Source organism: Loxodonta africana, chromosome 11 (assembly GCF_030014295.1).
Source record: "Loxodonta africana isolate mLoxAfr1 chromosome 11, mLoxAfr1.hap2, whole genome shotgun sequence".
NCBI lineage: Eukaryota > Metazoa > Chordata > Mammalia > Proboscidea > Elephantidae > Loxodonta > Loxodonta africana.
Genome location: NC_087352.1, coordinates 88,480,174 through 88,501,375, shown reverse-complemented (window position 1 = coordinate 88,501,375; position 21,202 = coordinate 88,480,174). Strand labels below are relative to the sequence as shown.

General features: G+C 40.0%; 1 protein-coding gene across 8 annotated transcripts in view; it reads right to left on the bottom strand.

Annotated features, from left to right (window-relative positions):
• The window catches only part of ESCO1 (establishment of sister chromatid cohesion N-acetyltransferase 1), a 133,906-nt gene extending 117,225 nt beyond the window's left edge, over positions 1 to 16,681 (bottom strand). For 3 of the 8 annotated variants that reach the window (XM_064294660.1, XM_064294655.1, XM_064294658.1), the window contains exon 1: positions 16,375 to 16,678. The gene's annotated coding sequence lies outside the window, so the exon portion shown is untranslated. Of the gene's footprint in view, positions 1 to 16,157 lie in introns of all 8 variants that reach the window. The other 5 variants (XM_064294656.1, XM_064294657.1, XM_064294661.1 and 2 more) reach the window with 4 other exon arrangements.
• Positions 16,682 to 21,202: the final 4,521 nt, after the last annotated feature.

Below are 21,202 nucleotides of genomic sequence, written 5' to 3'. Positions count from 1 at the left end.
CCCAAGTGGATGGCTTTAACAAACAAATTTATTCTCTCACAGTCTAGGAAGCTAGAAGTCTGAATTCAGAGCACCAGCTCCTGGGGAGTGCTTTCTCTCTTTGTCAGCTCTGAGGGAGAGTCCTTGTCATCAATCTTCCCCTGGTCTAGAAGCTTCTCAGCACAGGGACCCCAAATCCGAAAGATGAGCTCTGCTACCTGGCTCTTCTCGCTTGGTGGTAATAAAGTCCTTCTTCTCTCTGCTCGATTCTCTCTTTTATATCTCAAAAGAGACTGCTCAAGATACAACCTAATCCTATAGATTGAATCATGCCTCATGAATATAACTGCCTCTAATCCTGCCTCATTAACATCACAGAAATTAAGATTTAAACACACAGGGTAATCACATCAGATACAAAATGGCAGAAAACCACACAATACTGGGAATCATGGCCTCGCCAGGTTGACACACATTTTTGAGGGGCACAATTCAATCCATAACAACGCTCTCACCTGAGGCTAAAAAGTGTTACAAGTGTAGTTAACATCTCCTGCTTTCAAAGACTGATAATTTTTGTTCCAGAATGCACGAAAAGTTACCCAAAATAACACAAAATTAGTTCCTGTATCAAAAGTAGGGTCTGCACACACACACTCTTCCAGCCTCATACACAAATGTAGATATGAAAAGACTAAATTAAAATTAGCAAAAACATTTTTAACAGTACATGAGTACAGCCAAATGAGCCACCACTTCCAAGCCTAACTGATGAAAGGAACACAGAGTTGGCTCAATTTTAGGAATTCTATTAATATCTGAGAGGCCCTGATGGCGCAGTGGTTAACCACTCAGCTTCTAACCAGAAGATCAGCAGTTCAAACCTACCAGCTGCTCCATTAGAGGAAGATGTGACAAACTGCTTCTGTAAAGATTTACAGCCCTGGGAACCCTATAAGGTAGGTTCTACTCTGTCCTGTAGAGTCTCTATAAGTTGGAGTAGGCTCAATGGCAATGGGTTTTTTAAATAATATATGACATCAATAAGTCAAATAAAAATTACTATATGACCTCAATATAATTCACCCCTCAAAAAAAAACCACTTCTTAAAATTAAAGTCCTTTTTCTACATAGATTATTTTCCCCAATCTGCTCCTGGTATCTCAGTCATCACTGGAACCTTCCAGCCATCTCAAGGTGCAGTAATTTCATCAGAAGATTTACTGCAGAATCCAGCTCAGTACCTCTCAATCCCAAAATAATTTACCGAAGGACTGTTTCCCAAGCTACAAAAGCTTCTTCATACAATAGCATCTAAAATAATAAAGTAATAAATTCAACTAAGAAAAAATTTAACCAAGAAGATCAAAGATTTCTACACAGAAAATTATAAAATATTACTAAGAGAAATTAAAGACCTAAATAAATGGAAGTAAGACAGGGAACGGAGGGCCCCCCAAAGCTGCAAACGAAGTACAGGAAATGGGCCAGGGCACAGAAACAAAGCCGTTCCCCCAGAACAATGGGGCAGGGTATCAGAAAATACCCTGCAATCTTATTCAAAGTTGTCTTACAGAAGTAGCTGGATAAAACCAGCCCCACAGACACACACAGAACACCCACCTGTGACCATTGTGTGACCTTCCACCAGGGGCAGTATGGGGCAGCAGCAGCCGCCAGGAATCAAACTTGGGGAGCGAGAGGCTGCATAGGCATGACATCCGATAATAAGTCCTGCTACAAATCCCAGAGGCCTCCGGGACAAGGGCCATCTTAGAAAGCTGCTGCATGCACACTGTAGTTAACATATCCCCGCCTACGCCTATGAATAAAGATGAATCTTTTCTCACCCAGGAACTTTTAAAAACCAGGCAAGTCATTTGTTCTGTGAGAAGGGGGTATGCTTTGCTTTGGCCCTCCTCATCTCCACTTGCAAGCCCCTTCAATAAAGCTTTGCTTGTGTAGAAAACTCTACATGCCTTACCTGCTCATTCTTGACCAGTGAGAGGTAAGAACCTTATTCTGGTAACGGAAGGGCATTTCATGTTCATGGGTTGGAAGGAATAATACAGTTAAAGTATCAACACAACCCAAAGCAATTTAGATTCAACGCAATCCCTACCAAAGTTCCAACAGCCTTCTTTACAGAAATGGAAAAGCCAATCTTCAAATTTATATGGAACAGCGAGGGATCCAGAATAGCTAAATCAATCTTGAGGAAGAATAATGAAGTAGGATTCATGCTTCCTGATTTCAAAACATATTACAAAGTTACAGTGATTAAAACAGCCTGCTACTGGTATAAAAACTGACATATAGACCAGTGGAATAGAACTGAAAGTTCAGAAATAAATCCATATATGTACGGTCAAATGATTTTCAACAAGGGCCCTGTGTTCATTCAATAGGGAAGGAAGAGTCTCTTCAGTAAATAGCGATGTGTAATTTGGATTTCCACATGCAGAAGAATGAATCAGGATCCATGCCTCACACCATACACAAAAGCAATTCAAAATGAATCACATTATTCACTGCAACACTTTTCACAATAGGCAAAAGGTGGAAACAGTCCGAACGTCCATCAACAGATGAGTGGATAAACAAAATGTGGTATATGCACACAATGGAACATTACGCAGCTGTAAAAAAAAAAAATAAGGTTCTTATGTATGCCACAACATGGATGAACCTTAAAAACATGCAGAGTGAAATAAGTCAGTCACAAAAGGCCAAATACTGTATGATCTCACTTAAAATGGGCAAATTATACACAGAAACCAAAGATTATGAATGGGGGGGAGGAGAGGGAAGTTTTTATTTAGGGGACCCTGAGTTTATATTAATGGTGATAGAATATACTGGAAGAGAACAGCATAATGGTGGCACAACATGAAAAATGTACTCAATGTCACTGAATCGTAAATGTGGAAGTTGTGCTGGTGAATGTTTTTGGTGTGTATATTTTCACCACGATAAAAAAAAAAAAAGGGGGGGGAAGAAAAGAGCCTCTTCAGTCCATGAAGCTGTGGCACAAATTCAGAATGCCATCTAACCACCTGAGAAAGATTTCTCTTCTGAGACAGAATAACTTCTCAGCAATATTCAGCTTAAAAATTGCACAACCAAAGACAAAAAAGTCTAGCAACAGCATCAGACTTCTCATACTTATGCTCTTCAGTTTGCACAGATCATCGTTTTAAAGGTCCACTTCCACCAACCAAATGCAAGAGAGAAATATTTATAGGAAATCTGAGTCAGGGGGCTTGCCAAGTGCATAACCCCTTTTCGAAAAAAAAAAAAAAAATCACCACGTCCACAGGCCCTTGCTTAAAAAAAAAAAAAATGCCTCAGGCAGATCTTCATAAAAAGTTATACTCTGAACCTCCTGATCCTGATATAATCCCTATAACTGATTAGACCAAAAATAGGTTCTTGACCCAAGAGCAGCCAATATAGTCACTATAATGCTGGGTTTTTCAATCTTGCAACTACTAACATTTTGGACAGGATACTTCTTTGTTGTGTGAGGGCTGTTCTGTGCACTGTAGGATGTTTAGCAGCATATCTACTAGATGCCAGTAGTACCTCTTCCCCAGTCCTGACAATCAAATATATCTCCAGACATTGTCAGAAATCCCCTGGGGAGGCAAAATCACCACCACTTGAGAACTACTGCTATAACGTCAAAGAACTACAGTAGGAATTACAGGATGCCTGCTGCTAGAGGAATTAAAAACCGCCAGAGCTACACTGTATTCTCAGAAACCTTTTGGGTCTTGAACTATGTTTAGATTTTTGTAAGGCCTAGATGTGCTGTTCCTCAGCAAAGCCTAGTGTTTTGTGATTCCTGTTCTTTTCTTCCACAAGATCTGGCTCTGCAAAATGGAGTCTTCTCTTCATCTTTCTGTTTATCCTTCCAATGAACTCCCACTACTTAAGGTGATCTGAGTGTTTCTCACATTCTAAAAAGGTAACACTTTGAGATTAAAAATCATTTTAAGGAAAACAAAGTTTAAATTAATCACTACTAACCAAGAACATATAAAAAGTCACAACTGAAACAACAATAAACCACCAACAGAGCATTTAACAGAACGAATATACATATACACACGTATATACGCCCCCACAATAACATAAGATAATGCCCCTCATAAAATTTTCCTAACTTTCAAAGGATAAATCCCTTTATTACACAAATGGCTCTAAAATATAAGTGGGTGGTACACTCACCAACTCTTTTCATGCAGGAAATACGGTTGGAGAGCTAAAACTTAGTAAGAGCAAAACTAAAAAGAAAACTTAAGCTCTAAATCAGTAACATTTTAGCAATGAGATACTCACTATGACCAAGTAGTTTATCCTAACAAGGGAGGTATAAGTATCACTGTAAAAATGTTTTCATAATTAATCACATTTAATAGGAAAAACAAATTGCAAAATTCCTATAATTTTCTCAGTACATTGATAATAGGTATTCAGTAAAACTCAACATTATTAGTTAAAACTAAAAGAGCTAATACTGAACTAATAACTAATAAAAGCTAAACTAACAAAAGACTAACATTATTAGTTAAAACTAAAAAAGCTAGGCAAGAGTATTTCATATATATTTTTTTTAATTCTATTCCTCACACAAGACACTCCCTAAGATAATCTCATCTACATCCATACTTACAATTATGTACCACCTGTGAACAGGTAACTTAAAATAAATATCCCCAACACAGATCTATTTTCCATCTCTCCTGGTACTCCAATACCCAACAGCCTACTGGACATCTCCGTTCTGATGTCACAACCCAAACCGAACCCACTGCCATTCAGTCGATTTCGACTCCTAGTGATCCTACAGGACAGAGGAGAACTGCCCCGTAGGGTTTCCAAGGCTGTAAATCTTTATGGAAGCAGATTGCCACATCTTTCTCCCATGGAGCAGCCGGTCGGTTCAAACAGTAGACTCTTCAGTTAGCAGTCGAGCACTCTAACCACTGTGCCACCAGGGCTCTTCTGATGTCATAAAGGCATCTAACACTCAACTGTCAAATACTCAACTCATGCCACTATCTCCATAACGTACTACATTACCATCCACCCACTCACCCACAACAAGAAAGTAAAAAAGAAAATTTATATAATGACAGCAGTAGCATTTATAATAGCAAAAATATCTGAAACAGCCCAAATGCCCAAAAGCGAAATGATAAAATGCCAAGGAAGAATTTTGATAGTCATTAGAAATGCAGTGCAGTGTGATAGGTCGCTTTTGTGTGGCCTTTCTTGCCATGGTCTTGTGCAAATAAGGTAACAGTGGTCCACCAAGGGACTGGTCAGTTTTGCCATGCTGCTAGAACCAATTCCAGAGCAGGGAGAGGATCTCATCACCACCAAGGAAGAAGAGCCAAGAACTGACCCAGGATCCCTGCACTGAGAAGCTCCTAGAAGGAGGAGCCTGACTGGGAGAACGAGACCAAGAAAGAGAGAGACAGAGCTGTAACAGTGAAGACAGCAAGCAGCGGTGGCAGACAAATGGCAGCAGGAGAGGCAAGAGACAGAAGCACAGTGGGCTTCCCTGCCAACGGAGCAAGAAAGCTGAGTGCCTTTGGCTGGGGGCTTACTGGCGGAGTGGAGTGCTTTTGGGCACTTACTGGCAGAGCTGAAAAAGCTTTGTAACACTTGTCTGAGCAGGGCACAGATTAAGTGGCCAAAAGAGTTTTGTAATACTTGCCCAGGCAAGGCAGAGGCCTAGGGCCAGAGGGAAGCATGCCTATGAGCACAGCTGGAAAGAGGCTGTCCTGATGGGAGAACTATATCCTGAGCATTCCTGAACCTGGATTGTAACCTGTAACTTCCCTAATAAACCCCGTATTTGTGAATATTGTCTACGTGGGCACTGCAATGAATTATCAAGCCCCGCAGAGAAGTAGAGAGTGCTACAGAAGGGATGGTTGGTGTCAGAATTGGTAAAGACGGTGGAAAAAGGAGGCATGTCTGACCTCCACCTCATGGGAATCTGCCTTGGGCTATTGCTCTTGATTCTCCTTTCCCCTCATGAAGTTAGAGGAGGTCAGATGTCGCCTCCATGACACTTTTAACCATTTTTACATGCAGGTACATACAATGCATAAATATAAAGGGATTTTGTTAAAAAGATATGAATTAATGTAGCATATGTAGGCGTGAAAATGCATGGGAAGAATACACAGTAAAATGTTAGTAGTATTTGCCTTGAAGTTATTTTCAAGGGATGTTTGTATAGGTAAAAGGGAGGGAGAGATGAAAGGGTGTACAAAGACCGAAGGGGTATTAGAAGTTTTGTACATGAAAGGACTTTATCAACAAAGTGAAGAGACAATTTACAAATGGGGAGAAAATTCTGGGGAACTATATATTTGTTACAGTCTGTCAGTTTGTTACACTGTGGTGGCTTGCATGTTGCTGTAATGCTAAAAGCTACGCCACCAATATTTCAAATAACAGCAGAGGCACCCATGGTGGACAGATTTCAGTGGATCTTCCGGAGTAAGACAGACTAGGAAGAAGGACCTGGCTGTCTACATCTGAAAAACCTGGTCAGTTAAAACCTTATGAATAGTAGTGGGACATTGTTTGATATGGTGTCAGAGGATGGCGCCCCTCAGGTTGAAGGCACTCAGAATACGAACAGGGAAGAGCTGTCTCCTCAAAGTAGAATCAGCCGTAACGATGTGGATGGAGTAAAGCTTTCAGGACCTTCATCTGCTGTTATAGCATGATTCAAAATGAGAAGAAAAAATTGCAAGCAACCATCAATAATTGGAACAAGAAATGTACAAAGTATGAGTCAAGGAAAACTGTCAGTCATCAGAAAGGAAACAGAACACATACAGGTTAATATCCTAGACATTAGTGAGCTAAAATGGACTGGTATGTGCCATTTTGATTCAAACAACAATATGGTCTACTACACCAGGAATTTGAAGAGGAATAGTGTCTCATTCACTGTCAAAAGAACATTTCGAGATTTATCCTGATGTACAATGCTGTCAGCAATAGGAAAATATCCATATGCCAAAAAGGAAGATGAGTGAATATGACTATTATTCAAATTTACATACCAACGATTAAGGCCAAAGATGAGAAAACTGAAGATTTTCATCAACTTTTGAGGTCTGAAATTGATCAAACATGCAATCAAGATACATTGATAATTACTGCTGAATGGAATGCAAAAGTTGGAAACAAAAAAGGATCGGTAGTTGGAAAATATGGCCTTGGTAACAGAAACAACGCAAGAGACTGCACGATAGAATTTTGCAAGACCAATGACTCCTTCATTGCAAATACCTTTTTCCAACAACATAAATTGCAACTATACATGTGGATCTCACCAGATGGAAAAACACATGAATCAAATCAACTACATCTGTGGAGAGATGGAAAAGCTCAATACCATCAGTAAGAACAAGGCCTGGGCCGACCACTGAACATACCATCAAATGCTCATATGCAAACTCAAGCTGAAGCTGATGAAAACTAAAACAAGTCCACAAGAACCCTAATACAAACTTGAGTACATCCCACCTGAATCTGGAGACCATCAAGAATAAATTTGTTGCACTGAACACTAACGACCAAAGACCAGATGAGCTGTGGGATGACATCAAGGATATCATATGTGAAGAAAGCAAGAGGTCATTGGAAAGACAGGAAAGAAAGAAAAGACCAAAACACGTCAGAAGAGACTCTGAAACTTGTTCTTGAACATGCAGTAGTTAAAGTGAATAGAAATGATGAAGTAAAAGAACTAAGCAGAAGATTTCAAATGGTGGCTTCAGAAGACAAAGTATTACAATGAAATAGGCAAAAACTTGGAGTTAGAAAACCAAAAGAAAAGAACACACTTGACATTTCTCGAGCTGAAAGAACTGAAGAAAAACTTCAAGTCTCGAGTCACAATTCTGAAGGGTTCTATTGTGCAAAATACTGAATGACCCAGGAATCATCAAAATAAGATGTAAGGAATACAGAGTCACTGTACCAAAAAGAATTGGTAGACGTTCAACCATTTCAGGAGGTAGTATACGAGCAAGAACCGGTGGTACTGAAGGAAGAAGTCCAAGCTGCATTGAAGGCACTGGCAAAAAACAAGGCTCCATGAATTGATGGAATACCAAATGAGATGTTTCAACCAATGGATGCAGCGCCAGAGGTACTCACTCATCTACGCCAAGAAATTTGGAAGACAGCTACTTGGTCAACCAACTGGAACAGATCCATATTTGTGCCCATTCCAAAGAAAGGTGACCCAACAAAATGCAGAAATTATCGAACAATGTCATTAACATCACAAGCACGTAAAACTCTGCTGAAGATAATTCAAAAATGGTTGTAGCACTACATCAACAGGAAACCACCAGATATTCAAGCCAGATTCAGAAGAGGATGGGAAATGAGGGATATCATTGCTGATGTCAAATGGATCTTAGCTGAAAGCAGAGAATACCAGATAGATGTTTACCTGTGTTTCACTGACTATGAAAAGGCATTGAACTGTATGGATCATAACAAATTAAGGATAACAGTGCAAAGTATGGGAATTCAAGAACACCTGTACACAGACCAAGAGGCAGTCATTCGGAGAGAACAAGGAGATACAGGATGGTTCTAAATCAGGAAAGGTGTGTGTCAAAATCAGGAAAGGGTTGTATCCTTTCACCATACTTACTCAATATGTATGGTTAGAAAATAATCTGAAAAGCTGGACTGTATGAAAAAGGCAGTATCAGAATTGGAGGAAGACTCATTAAAAATCCACAACATGCGGAAGACATTTTTTTTTTAATTTTTTTATTATTGTACTCTATATGAAGGTTTACAGAACTAGTTCCTTATTAAATACTCAGTACACACATTGTTCTACGATACTGGTTAACAACCACATGACGTGTCAACACTCTCCCCCTTCTCAATCTTGGGTTCCGTATTACCACTTTCCTGTTCCCACCTGCCTCCTAGTCCCTGCCCCTGGGTTAGTGTGCCCCTTTAGTATCATTTTGTTTTATGGGCCTGTCCAATCTTTGGCTGAAGGAGTGACTTCATTACTGAGCTGAAAGGGTGTCCGGGAGCCATAGTCTCAGGGTTTCTCCAATCTCTGTCAGGCCAGCAAGTCCAGTCTTTCTTTTTGAGTTAGAATTTTGTTCTACATTTTTCTCCAGCTCTGTCCGGGACCCTCTATTGTGATCCTTGTCAGGGCAGTCAGTGGTGGTAGCCAGACACCATATGGTTGTACCTGACTCAGTCTGGTGGAGGCCATGGTAGATGTGCAGAAAGTGAAGAGGACTCGAAGCACTTACTAATGAAGATCAAAGACTACAGCCTGCAGTAAGTATTAGCACTCAAAGAAAACAAAAATTCTCAGAACCAGACCAATAAGCAACATCATGATAAACAGAGAAAAGACTAAAGTCAAGGATTTCAAATTACTTGGATCCACAATCAACACCCAGGGAAGCAGCAGTCACAAAAATCAAACAACATATTGCACCAGGCAAATCTGCTGCAAAAGACCTCTTTAAAGTGTTAAAAGGCAAAAATGTCACTTTGAGGACTAAGGTATGCCTGACCCAAGCCACAGTATTTTCAATTGCCTCGCCTGCATGCAAAAGCTGGACAATAAAGAAGGAAGACCAAAGAAGAATCAATGCCTTTGAATTAAGGTGTTGGCGAAGAATATTGACTGCCAGAAGAACAAACAAGTCCATCTTGGAAGCACAACTGGAGTGTTTCTTGGAAGCAAGGATTTTGAGACTTCATCTCACATTTTTTGGACACGTTATCAGGATGGATAAGTCTCTGGAGGAGGACATCATGCTTGGTAAGGTAGAGTGTCAGCAAAAAAGAGGAAGACCCTTGATGAGATGGGCTGATACAGTGGCTGGAACAATGGGCTGAAACACAGCAATGAGTGTGAGGATGGCGCAGGACCATGCACTGTTTCGTTCTGTTGTACAGAGGGTCACTATGAGTCAGAACCAACACAGCAGCACCTAACAACGTGTATTTCTTAAGGGTTTAATATCCAGAATATTAAAGAACTAAAATTGACAAAAGACAACTCAATCAAAAAATGGGCAAAGGACTTGAACAGGCTGTTCACCAAAGATGATAAACAATGCCAACAAATACATGAAAAAATGTTTAACGTCATTACAGGAAAAAAAAAAAAATACTAAACCTGTTGCTGTCAATTCTGACTCTTGGTGACATCACAGTTACAGACTAGAACTGCTCCATAGGGTTTTCTTGACTGTAATCTTTATGGAAGCACATCACCAGGCATTTCTCCCATGGAGCCACTAAGTGGGTTAGAACTGTCAACCTCTAGGTTAGTAGATGAGGGCAAACCACTTGAGCTATGTAAATCAAAACCACAATCAGATACACTCCATCCCCTCTAAAATGGTTATGATCAAAAAAGAGAAAAATAACGTGTTAGAGAAGTTGTGGCAAAATTGGAACCTTCATCCACTGCTGGTTAGAACATAAAATGGTACAGCCGTTGTGGAAAAGTCTGACAGTTCCTCACAAAGCTAAACATAGAATTACCATTAAAAAAAAAAAAAAAAACAGAATTACCATACGACCCAGTAATCCCAATCCTAGGTATATATCCAAAACAACTGAAGGCAGCAATGTGAACAGAACACACCAATGTTCACCGCAGCACTATTCACAAAAGCCAAAAGGTAGGAACAACCTAAATGTCCATCAACAGATGAATGAATGAACAAAACACAGTATATACACGTCACAGATTGAATTATGTACCCCTAAATATGTGTGTATCAATTTCGCTGGGCCATAATTCCTGGTACTGTGTGGTTTTTTTATACGGTGTAAATCCTGCCTCTATGACGTTAATAAAGGGTGATGTGTGGCAGCTGTGTTAGTGAGGCAGGCCACAATCTACAAGATTGGACTGAGTTTTGAGGCAACCTCTTTTGAGATATTGACAAGGGGACCTCACACCACCAAGAAGGCAGTGCTGGGAGTACAGCATGTCCTTTGGATCTGAGGTTCCTGCACTGAGATCCTCCCAGATCAAGGGAACACTGATGACAAGGACCTTCCTCCAGAGCTGACAGAGAGGGAAAGCCTTCCCCTGGAGCCAGTGCCCTGAATTTGGGCTTCCTGCCTACTAGCCCATGAAAACAAATTTCTCTTTGTTAAAGCCATCTACTTATGGTATTTCTCTTACGGCAGCACTAGGCAACTAAGATAATGCATATAATGAAATACCATACAGTTATAGAGAGAAATAAAGTCCTGATAAATGCTACATGGATGAACCTTGAAAACATTATGCTGGTGAAATAAGTGAGTCAAAAACAAATACATACATGATCCCACTTACATGAAACAAATATATAGACACTAAAGTTTATTAGTGGTTACCAAGAGAGGGAACGAGGGGAAAAGGAGGGGTCACTGCTTAGGGGCCACTGAGTTTCTGTTAATTGTGGCAGAATACTTTGGAAAAGGATAGTGATGCTGTTTGTACAACATGATGCAACCATCAATGTCACTGAATTGTACATGAAAAAAATCACTGAATTGGCAAAAGCTTTGTTATGTGTATTTTTACCATAAAAAAAAGGTATCTTCACATTTTACTTTCTATGTTTCTGCATTGTTTGAATCTTTCACTTTAAATGAATATACTTATCAGCTGTGAAGCAGAAAACAGTATATATAATACTTAAGCGAAATACATTGGGAAAGCTCAAAAATGAATCTGGTATGTTCACATCAGAACTTGTACATGAATGTTCACTGCAATATTATTTATAATAGCTAAAAAGTAGACACAATCCAAACATTCATCCATTGATGAATGGACAAACAAAATGTGGTACATCCATACAATGGGGTATTATTCAGCCACAGAAGGAATAAAATACTAACACATGCTGCAAAATACATATGAACCTTACAAACATACTAGGTGAATGAAGCCCATCACAAAGGCCAAAATATTGTACAATGCAATTTATATGAAATGTCCAGAATAGGCAAATCTATCAAGACAGAAAATAGGTTAGCAGTTCCTAGGAACTGGAGGAAAGAAGAAATGAGGAGCAAATGATAAGAGGTGCAGGGTTTTTTTTTGTTTGTTTTTTTGGTGATGAAAATATCTTAGAATTAGATAGTGGTAATGGTTGCACAACTCTGAATATACTAAAACCACCAAATTGTACACTTTAAGGGACCTTAAGGGTGAATAATATGGTACGTGAATCTGAAAAAAAATGTTACTTAAAAGGTATGTCTGAAATTATATAGATTTTCATACTCAGGTTTTAAAACTAAGCATACATTTGTTTTCTGAAAACATCTACTTCTGTTTTTAATGAAAACTTTCACTAACTTGTGGTCACAATCAACTTTTAAATACTATTTGGGCTAATTTAACAAAATAAAATAGTAAAATTCAAATTTCCATGTTGATAGGAATGCCTTCTTAAAAACTATTATTTGTTACATTTAACAGCAATTTTCCGATCAGTTAAACTAGTCTAAAATGATGTAGTTTAAACACATAGTAAGAAATGCTAGAAATAAACATATTCTGCATTCTCAAACAGCTTATACAGGAATTATCTAAAAGATATACACCCTCTAAAAATAACAATATCTGAATTATGAAGAACAAATATTTGCCAGAAAAACTACTACCTAATTAAAGGAAAAAAATAAGTTAAATTATATTTGCCTTTCTCTTAATCATCATTAAAGATGAGACAATAGAAAACTTTCCTAATATAAAGTACTTAGAACAGCTCCTGGTACATCATAAGCACATATTAAGCATTAGCTATAGGGTCATTATGAGTCAGAATCCACGTAACAGCAAAATGTTTGCTTTTTTTTTCTGATAATAAATATTAACTGTATTAATATTATTGATACAGTAATTTTTTTCATGAAGTGAGCATAAATTTAAAACATTTACTTAGTTACTCCTGGTTTCACTTAACGACATGACAATTCTATTTCCATATTGTCATTATCCTTTTCAGCTTCAATAACTACATTAATGTTAAACTACTGTTCACATGAAACAGTTAATTCTCAAAGTGTGGTATGGGGACCCTGGGAGTCTCAGACATCCTTTTAGAGGATTCGTGAGATTAAAATGATCCATTCAAAGTACAAAACAGACCATTGGATTTTAAGGCAACAAACAGTATATTGATATGGCTTCACATTCCACCTTGTAACTTACCTTTAAGAAATGATCACTTGTTGAATTTTGTAGTAGAATCAAAGAAGTATATCACAAGTATCTGAAAAGGTTATTAAAGTACTCCTTCCAACATATCTATGTGAAGCTAGATATTCTTCATATACTTAAATCAAGATATCATAGAAATAGATTGACTGCAGAAGCAGATAGGAGAATCTAGCTGTTTTTCATAAAAATATGTTATTTATATTAACCTATAATTAGTTTGGAGCCCTGGTGGCACGGTGGTTAAGCCTCCAGCTGCTAACCAAAACGTTGGCAATTTGAATCCACCAGCCGCTCCGTAGGAACTGTATGGGGCAGTTCTACCCTGTCCTATAGGGTCGCTATGAGTTGGAATTGACTGCAGTGGGCTTGGGTTTTTTTTTGTTTTGTTTTGTTTGATAATTAGTTTATTATTACTTTTAAATGAACATAATAAAACATCTTAGCTCTAATTTCTAATACAATAACTATTAACAGATATAAAAAATATGAACACAGTTATTTGGCATCCTACACAATTTTTAAGAAATCCCAAGACCAAAAACTTCTGAGAACCAGTATGTTAAATACTCAATACCCCGTTTTTATTACTTCTTGGAATTTTTATCTCTGTGACTCTTACGCATGTAGCTATAAATGTTTAAATTAAGCTGAGAGAGCAGAGGTCATAAATCTTGCTTTCTTCAGACATACTGTAAGGCAATCAAGCATAAGAAACAGTCACCCCAAAAAGAAAAGATAGGATGGTCAGGCTTAAAGAATGCTATATTTGTCAAAACTAACTATAATAGTGTAATATACCTATAATACAGACCCTTACACAGAAACAGAGCCAAAGAAGTTTCACCGTACCAAGAAAAAAGGATATACAGAAAAACATGAAAGTCTGGGTTTTGGGTCAGAACAGTTAACATAGCCTTTATGTGACTTACCTACCGCAACAATTTTACTAGAGTTGATTTTTCACTACCATCCAAGCTTCTCATCACCCTCAGTAAAAGTCAAGAAAAAATATTCTAAAACCATTTTAAAAAAAAAACTTTAATCCATTATTTTGAATTGTGCAATGCTGGTCACCTTCATTATTGGAATAAATACAATCAGCTTTGTGTTAAATAATGAATTACCAAGCTAAAGAGGACCATTCAACAAAGGGAATTAATGGTATTTATTAGAGTCTTTTCTTAATTCCTCTCTGAAGCATAACTTACCAATTTAAACGCCCAGCACAAAACTTTGTATGGGGCAGATGTTAAAAAAAATTACTTGTTCACTACCAAAGCCAAAACCAAACCCACTGCTGTCAAGTCAATTCCCACTCATAGCAACCCTATAGGACACAGCAGAACTGCCCCATACGGTTTCCAAGGAGCGCCTGGTGGATTCGAACTGCCGACCTTTCGGTTAGCAGCTGTAGCTCTTAACCACTGTACAACCACGGTTTCCTGTTCACTACAGAATTATAATAATGACTGTGCCAGGTCAAATGGAAGCATATTTTCATCAACAACTAAGGATTAAGGTGGGCAAAAGCTCATAAAAAAAAATAAGCCAGGGCAAATTTTGCTCTAAGGTGCTTCCAAAGTCACACATCTGACCCAAAGGGGATATTCTGATTTGTGTCTAAAAGGGGGAAGTGTCTGTTACAGTTCTAGGCATTTTTTCTCATTTCCTTGCATGCTTCGAGGCCTGAATCTGCAGTTTCCAAATTGAGCATTTTTTAAGTACTTTTCATGTCTAATTCCACTGGTGTCTCGGTGGTGGAAATTCTTTAGTTTTTCAAGTTAAAAAATAATTCCACACATGTTGGTGACCTATGTAAAGCAGAAACTAACCGCTTGATGAGAATATGAATACAGTACACAGTTCGCTGTAACCTGAGTATTTAAAAGTCAAATTCGCGTTTCTTGTGGTTTAAAAAAAAAAAATTAAAACTTAGGAAAAAAACCCACCCACATCCTACTAGTCCACAAAGTAACATTCTTTCATTGGTTTATGCAAAGCCTAATTTATTAAAATATCACTTCGTATAGTATTTAGATACAGTGTGTTGCAATTATTTCCTGCTGAAACAATCCCATTTCAGCTATCTAAGGGCTACAGAAAACATGGTTCATAGTACCCCTCAAATCTCAACATTTTAATTCCTTGTTCCCCTTCCTCCCCACCCCCCCCCAACAAAAAGAACGCGCTCGATTTTCAGAGACGGTAATTTAGAGGCTGCGGCGGGCGGAGGGGGGAGCCGGATAGGGCGATTGGCAGTCCTCTTAATTTTTTTTAACTCGCTACCCCAGTCTGTCAGAGCAAGATGAACCCCCATTGTAAAATAACCTTACGAATAGTGGTAAAAAACGAGGATCCAATTCCCTTCCGCTTGCATCTCTCTTTCGCTATAACCTTTGCTCCAACCCTCAACGGATAACCTACATCTACTGCAGAGCAGCCTTATAGGGTACCCTGCTCTATACCCTCATCTCCAACCCGAATTACCCTATGACCTTGGACCCGGTCCAACGCTCCCCTCCCAAGACGACCAGGATCCCCGGATCCGACCCCGCAGACTGCAGACGGCTCAGGGTTCAGGCCGGGTCAGCGGGTTGGGGCCGGGGCAGGGGACCGAGAGACAGCTCCGCGACGACGGATGAGGCTCAGGGGAAATGCGGGGAAGGAAAGACGCCGGGGTGGGAACGAGGCCTGGGACTACCTGCGGGGCCAGCACCGATGCTGACCTAGTAGTCGCAATGGCTGCACGCCACCTCGGGGCTCTGAAAGCCCGTGAGGCCGTCTTGGGAACCCTGGCCCTGACCCCGTCCTCGGTCATTGCCCCTTCTTAACTCTGACCACCTGGCAAGGAGAGACAGGCGATGCGGCACGGGCAGCCGAGATGTGCAGTTAGCTGCCTACCTCAGGGGACGGCGTCTCCGAGCCTCCCACCTCCATCCTAGGGGCGCGAGGAGCCGGCACCAGAGGAGTAGAAAGAAGCGTGCGAGGCAACGCGACACAGAGGGTGGGACAGGAAAAGGGAGAACCGTTCAGCTCTCCGGAGGGGCTGGCAAAAGGGAGCTGAGGGCTCGGGCAGCGCGACAGCAGGCGGCGAAGACAGTCAGGGACGTTCGCGTACCTGCCGAATTCCTGTCTGAGGGTTCAAGTGGAGCCAGCGTATCGCCTCACATCCGGGTATCAGGAGACACTCCGCTGCTTCTGCCGCCACCGCCGCCTCTCCCGCGGCGCAGAAACACCGAACTTCCGGCGACAACGGCGACGCCTCGCCCGTCAGATGGGAGTTACCTGTGACCGTCTCGGGTGCGCTTGCGCAACGCTCCTCTTCAGCCCTAACAGGCTCAGCTGACGTGCCCAGCCGACGAAGATGGCCGCCACGCTCGCTGCGAGTCACGCAATTTTTCACCCCCGCGCGGACGGCTGGGCGTCGGGGAAAGCTGAGCCAGAGTCCATCCTCAGCGCAGGCGCGGTGGGAGGCCTCGCGTACGCGCCTCGGCGGACAGGCGCCTCTCGGGGAAGCGGCGGCGCCCCCTGGCGGCGGCCGCTTACCTTCCAGGAGTCCCACCCCCAGCCTTGGGGGTTTGTCTAGGAAATCCTTAACAACGGATTACCTTGTCGCTTTCAGTTACTTTTCTCTGCCTTTAGTTAAATGCTTTTGATCTTCGATATGTGTCAGTGTAAAGAAGGGAGACAACTGACCTGTCTCCCTCTTTCCCCTGTGCTGCACCATGCATCAAAAAAATGAGGCCTTCGCCCTCTCCTTGCACACTTTTCTTCTTGTGTATTGGACCATAAAAGCCAACGAGTAATTGCAGAAGGTTCCACTAGGTTTAGTAAGGGCAGATGTTCAGACAAAACTGTAGCTCCTCGAAGCTTCTAAGGATAGAATCCAGGGTTCTCCCACTAGAATTGATAGTTCCCACCCAGAGTTTTTTCCCAATGTAAGCCATTTGGCATATACTATTTATGTATCGGAAGGAAAATTAAAAAGTGATCCTATAGACCTATAATTCTGATCATATATTTACCTCCACCTGCACGCAGTGGTTAAAAGTTTGGCTGCTAACCAAAAGGTCAGCGGTTCAAATCCACTAGCTGCTCCCTGGAAACCGTGTGGGACAGCTCTGTTCTGTCCTATAGTCTCATTATGAGTCTGAATGGCCCAAGGGCAATGGGTTAGAGTGTCAGAAAAGTGATATGATTTCTTTTAGTTGTGTAAGCCACTTTATCTTTGTTGTTGCTACTGTGGAATTGATTCCAACTCATAGAGACTTCATGTGTGCAAAGTAGAACTGCTCCACAGAATTTTCAAGCTGTGACCTTTCAGACCCTGGGTGGTACAAATGGTTAAGTGTTCAACTAGTAATCAAAAGTTTGACAGTGTGAGGCCACCTGGAGGCATCTCAGAAGTAAGTCCTGACAATCTGCTTCTGGAATGTTACAGCCTTGAAATCCTGTGGTGCAGTTCTACTTTGCACACATGAGGTCGCTATGAGTCAGAATGGACTTGATGGCAATGGATTTGGTAGGGTTTTTTGTTTGTTTGACCCTTTGGGAGCAGATCGCCAGGCCTGTCTTCACCAACGTTTCGGCTAGTAGTCAAGCTCTTATTTTGTGCCACACAGGGACTAATTAGTTACTTCTAGTAACTTTACTAACTCGAATTCTGGCATTAAAAAAAAAAAAAATTCTGGCATACACACATAAAATTATAGTACAAGCTTCCATTCCCACAAAACAGGCCTCTGCTTCTAAGTGATCTATTTCACTGTATTTGTTGTATTGGTCACAATTAGGAGTATAATTTTACAAATGTCAGACCACATGAAAGTAGATGTACTGATTTTTGGTACAGAAGTAAATCATATTTAATGTGTAATTCATTTCTAATTTATTCTAGATTTTCTTTTCAAAAATTATTTCTTAAACATGCTATGAAAGTATAAAGTCATTCACTTTTATGGGAAAATAAGCTTTCTTAGACATTATTCTTTATCATTTTGAAGTATATTTTCACTTCTGATTCATTAGCTCTCAATTTGTAGTTTGATTAACTCAATTATTCTGAAATATCATATCTGGCAAAATTTGTTTTGCCTTCTATCAGTGGTTCTCTTTTAAAACAATCTATGAGCTTTGGAATTTGGTACATTTAATTTAGTTGTGCACTACAAAATAATCATGATCAGCCAAATAAATTTCTCCCCTGACTGAGTTTTCAGTTTTTTCTAAGAAATAGTAAAGAATTTGGGTTTTTGCAAATGATGATCAATGAGAAGCCTAGCATTGAACTGAACTGATGGAGGAATGTAGGTCACAATTGAAATATAGAAATACAAGTTTGGGTTCAGAAGGGGCCTGGGACTAGCAAGAGATAGTTTCTCAGACAACTATAAGAAAATATTCAACTTAAAGGAAGAAGTGTTTGGTAATCCAAAGAAAATGTTAGCTGGGTCTCTCAGTTCAAAAATAACTGAAAACCACCTCGAACTAATATAGAGGAAAAAAAGAAATTTATTGCTACTGTAAGTACAAACTGCAGGGGAACCGCTGACCTCAGGACATCCTGAAACCTGAGGTTCAAGTGATGTCAACAGGACAATGTCTCTCCAACTCTCAGCTCTTCTTTCATCTGTACTGGCTTCATTCTCAACCAAGCTCTCCCAACAACATGGCAAAGACTATGTTGAGCTCACAGCAAACTGATTCCAGTAAAGAGAGAGGTCCTTATGCCTGTGAGCTCTAGAGAAAGTCCTAGGGGAGAGCTGTGATTGGTTCAGCTTTTGCCATGTGCCCATGCTAGAAACAAACACTGTGCTTAGATTTACAGAACTTAGATGGTTATCTAAATGGTGAAGGGTTTTTTTTCACAACATGTACACCAAGATTTGCAAGCTTCTGCCCTAAGCTCTGTTCCTAAATTCAAAACAGTAAACGTACTTTCTTGGACTTGTTTGGAGCCCTGGCGGTGCAGTGGTTAAGAGCTTGGCTGCTAACCAAAAGGCAAGCAGTGCTCCTTGGAAACCCTATGAGGCAGTTCTACTCTGTCCTATAGGGTCGCTGAGTCAGAATCAGCTCGAAGGCAACAGGTCTTATGCATGTGATTTTTGTTGTTGTTTTTTCAGGCGGGGGGCTTGTTTAAATTGTCCATTTTCCTTGCTGGCTCAGAATTGCCGATTGTACTTTTCTGGACTCGCTTATCGTTAATTAGGGCATCTACTTCTAAAAACTGGTAATGCAATAGTTGTCTTGCCCCACACACCACATTCTCATTTCCTTGTTTCTTGTGACTAATCTAAATGCCTGTAACATATGTAAAACCTCTGCTAATTTCCAGAAGACAGGGCAGTCTCATTTTCAAACTGACCATCCTGCTAGCAGCAAATAAAGGCTTTATCTTTGTTGCTCCACTTTTGTGAATTTTATTTCAGTACTCTTTTGACAGTTTTGTACTTATAAGAGTAAAAATTCTAAAATTTCAAGCTAGAAAACAAAAACAAAAAGTATAGCAATTTACAGGAAACTTATGGGGCAATGGGTTTATGTTAATGAAGAAGAACAATTCAGAAAATGAGGGCAAAAATGGTTGTGCAACTTGAAGAATGTAATCAGTGTCACTGAATTGTACACGTAGAAATTGTTGAATTGGTGTGTGCACAGATGTGTATGTTCTCAACAACAAAAAATAAAATAAATTAAAAAATTATAGCAATTTGGTATAAACCAACTGACAATGCCATTTCAATTTGCCCTCCTCTGGAAGCCCCACCACTATTAGATACAAGAAATAATTCCCCACTTACTTGACAGGAGATGAGTAGGTATTAGCCAGATCAAAAAAAATGCATGTACAAAATCTGGAGAGGAAAATGAGCTTGATGAGTTCCAATAACTCAAATATTCTAATGCTATTGAGAGGAAATGGATTAAGAGGTAGTCAAAGCCCAAATTAGGAAGCGCTTGAGGACAATACCAGTAAGTACCCAGGGAGAAAGGTGTAGCAGTCTGCTACCATAAAGATTTCAGCCTTGGAAATTCCATGGGGAAGTTCTACTCTGTCCTGTAGGGTCGCTATGAGTCAGAATCACCTCGACAACAACTGGTTTGGTTTGGTTTGGCTCAGCACTAGGGATGCTGCAATGAACAACACACACGAGGTCTCTTCTTGGTGGAGCATACATTCTAATGGAAAAGACAAGCCATTATTTCACAAATATTGATTGAGGGCACATTATGTGCAAGGCACTATTCTAAGTGCTAAGGATGCTACAGTGAACAGAACAAATACAAATGCCCTTTCACAGTTGACACTCTTGTGTCAGACAGTAAATAAGTTATCAAATAAATGCTAAGAAGGAAACAAATATGGTAATAAATAGAGCAGCAGTGTCCAACAAAACTTTCTGCAATGATGGAAATGCTCCATATCTTTTTTGTCCAAAAGAGTAGCCACAGCCACATATAGCTATTGAACACTTGAAATGTGGCTATTGCAACTGAAGAGCTGAATTTTTAATCTAACTTCATTTTAATTTAAATTCCACACTCAGGCACAGCTTGATCCAGCAGCTCATTACTATCACCATGGGTTTTTGTCTGTTTATTAACTCTCCGTCCTGAGACTCTTTATTCTCATAGTACTAAGGCAAGTCCCAACACAACAACCGAACGAAAACTTTCATTTTAAAATTTTCCCCAATGAGTCCTATGAACATTAAAGTTTGATGAATATTTTTGCGTCATAACATCCTAGAATTCTGGTGATCAGGGATTAAGTTCATGCTGGAGATACAAATTAAAGCCATGGTTTGGAGGAGATTACCTACCTACAGGAGAAAGTATTCATACAAAGATTACCGTTTAGGGTACGTTGAGAAAGGAGTGTTTCAAAAGGAAGTGCTTATGTTGAACACTGATGAGATGCTGAGTACCACAAAGATAGAAAAGTT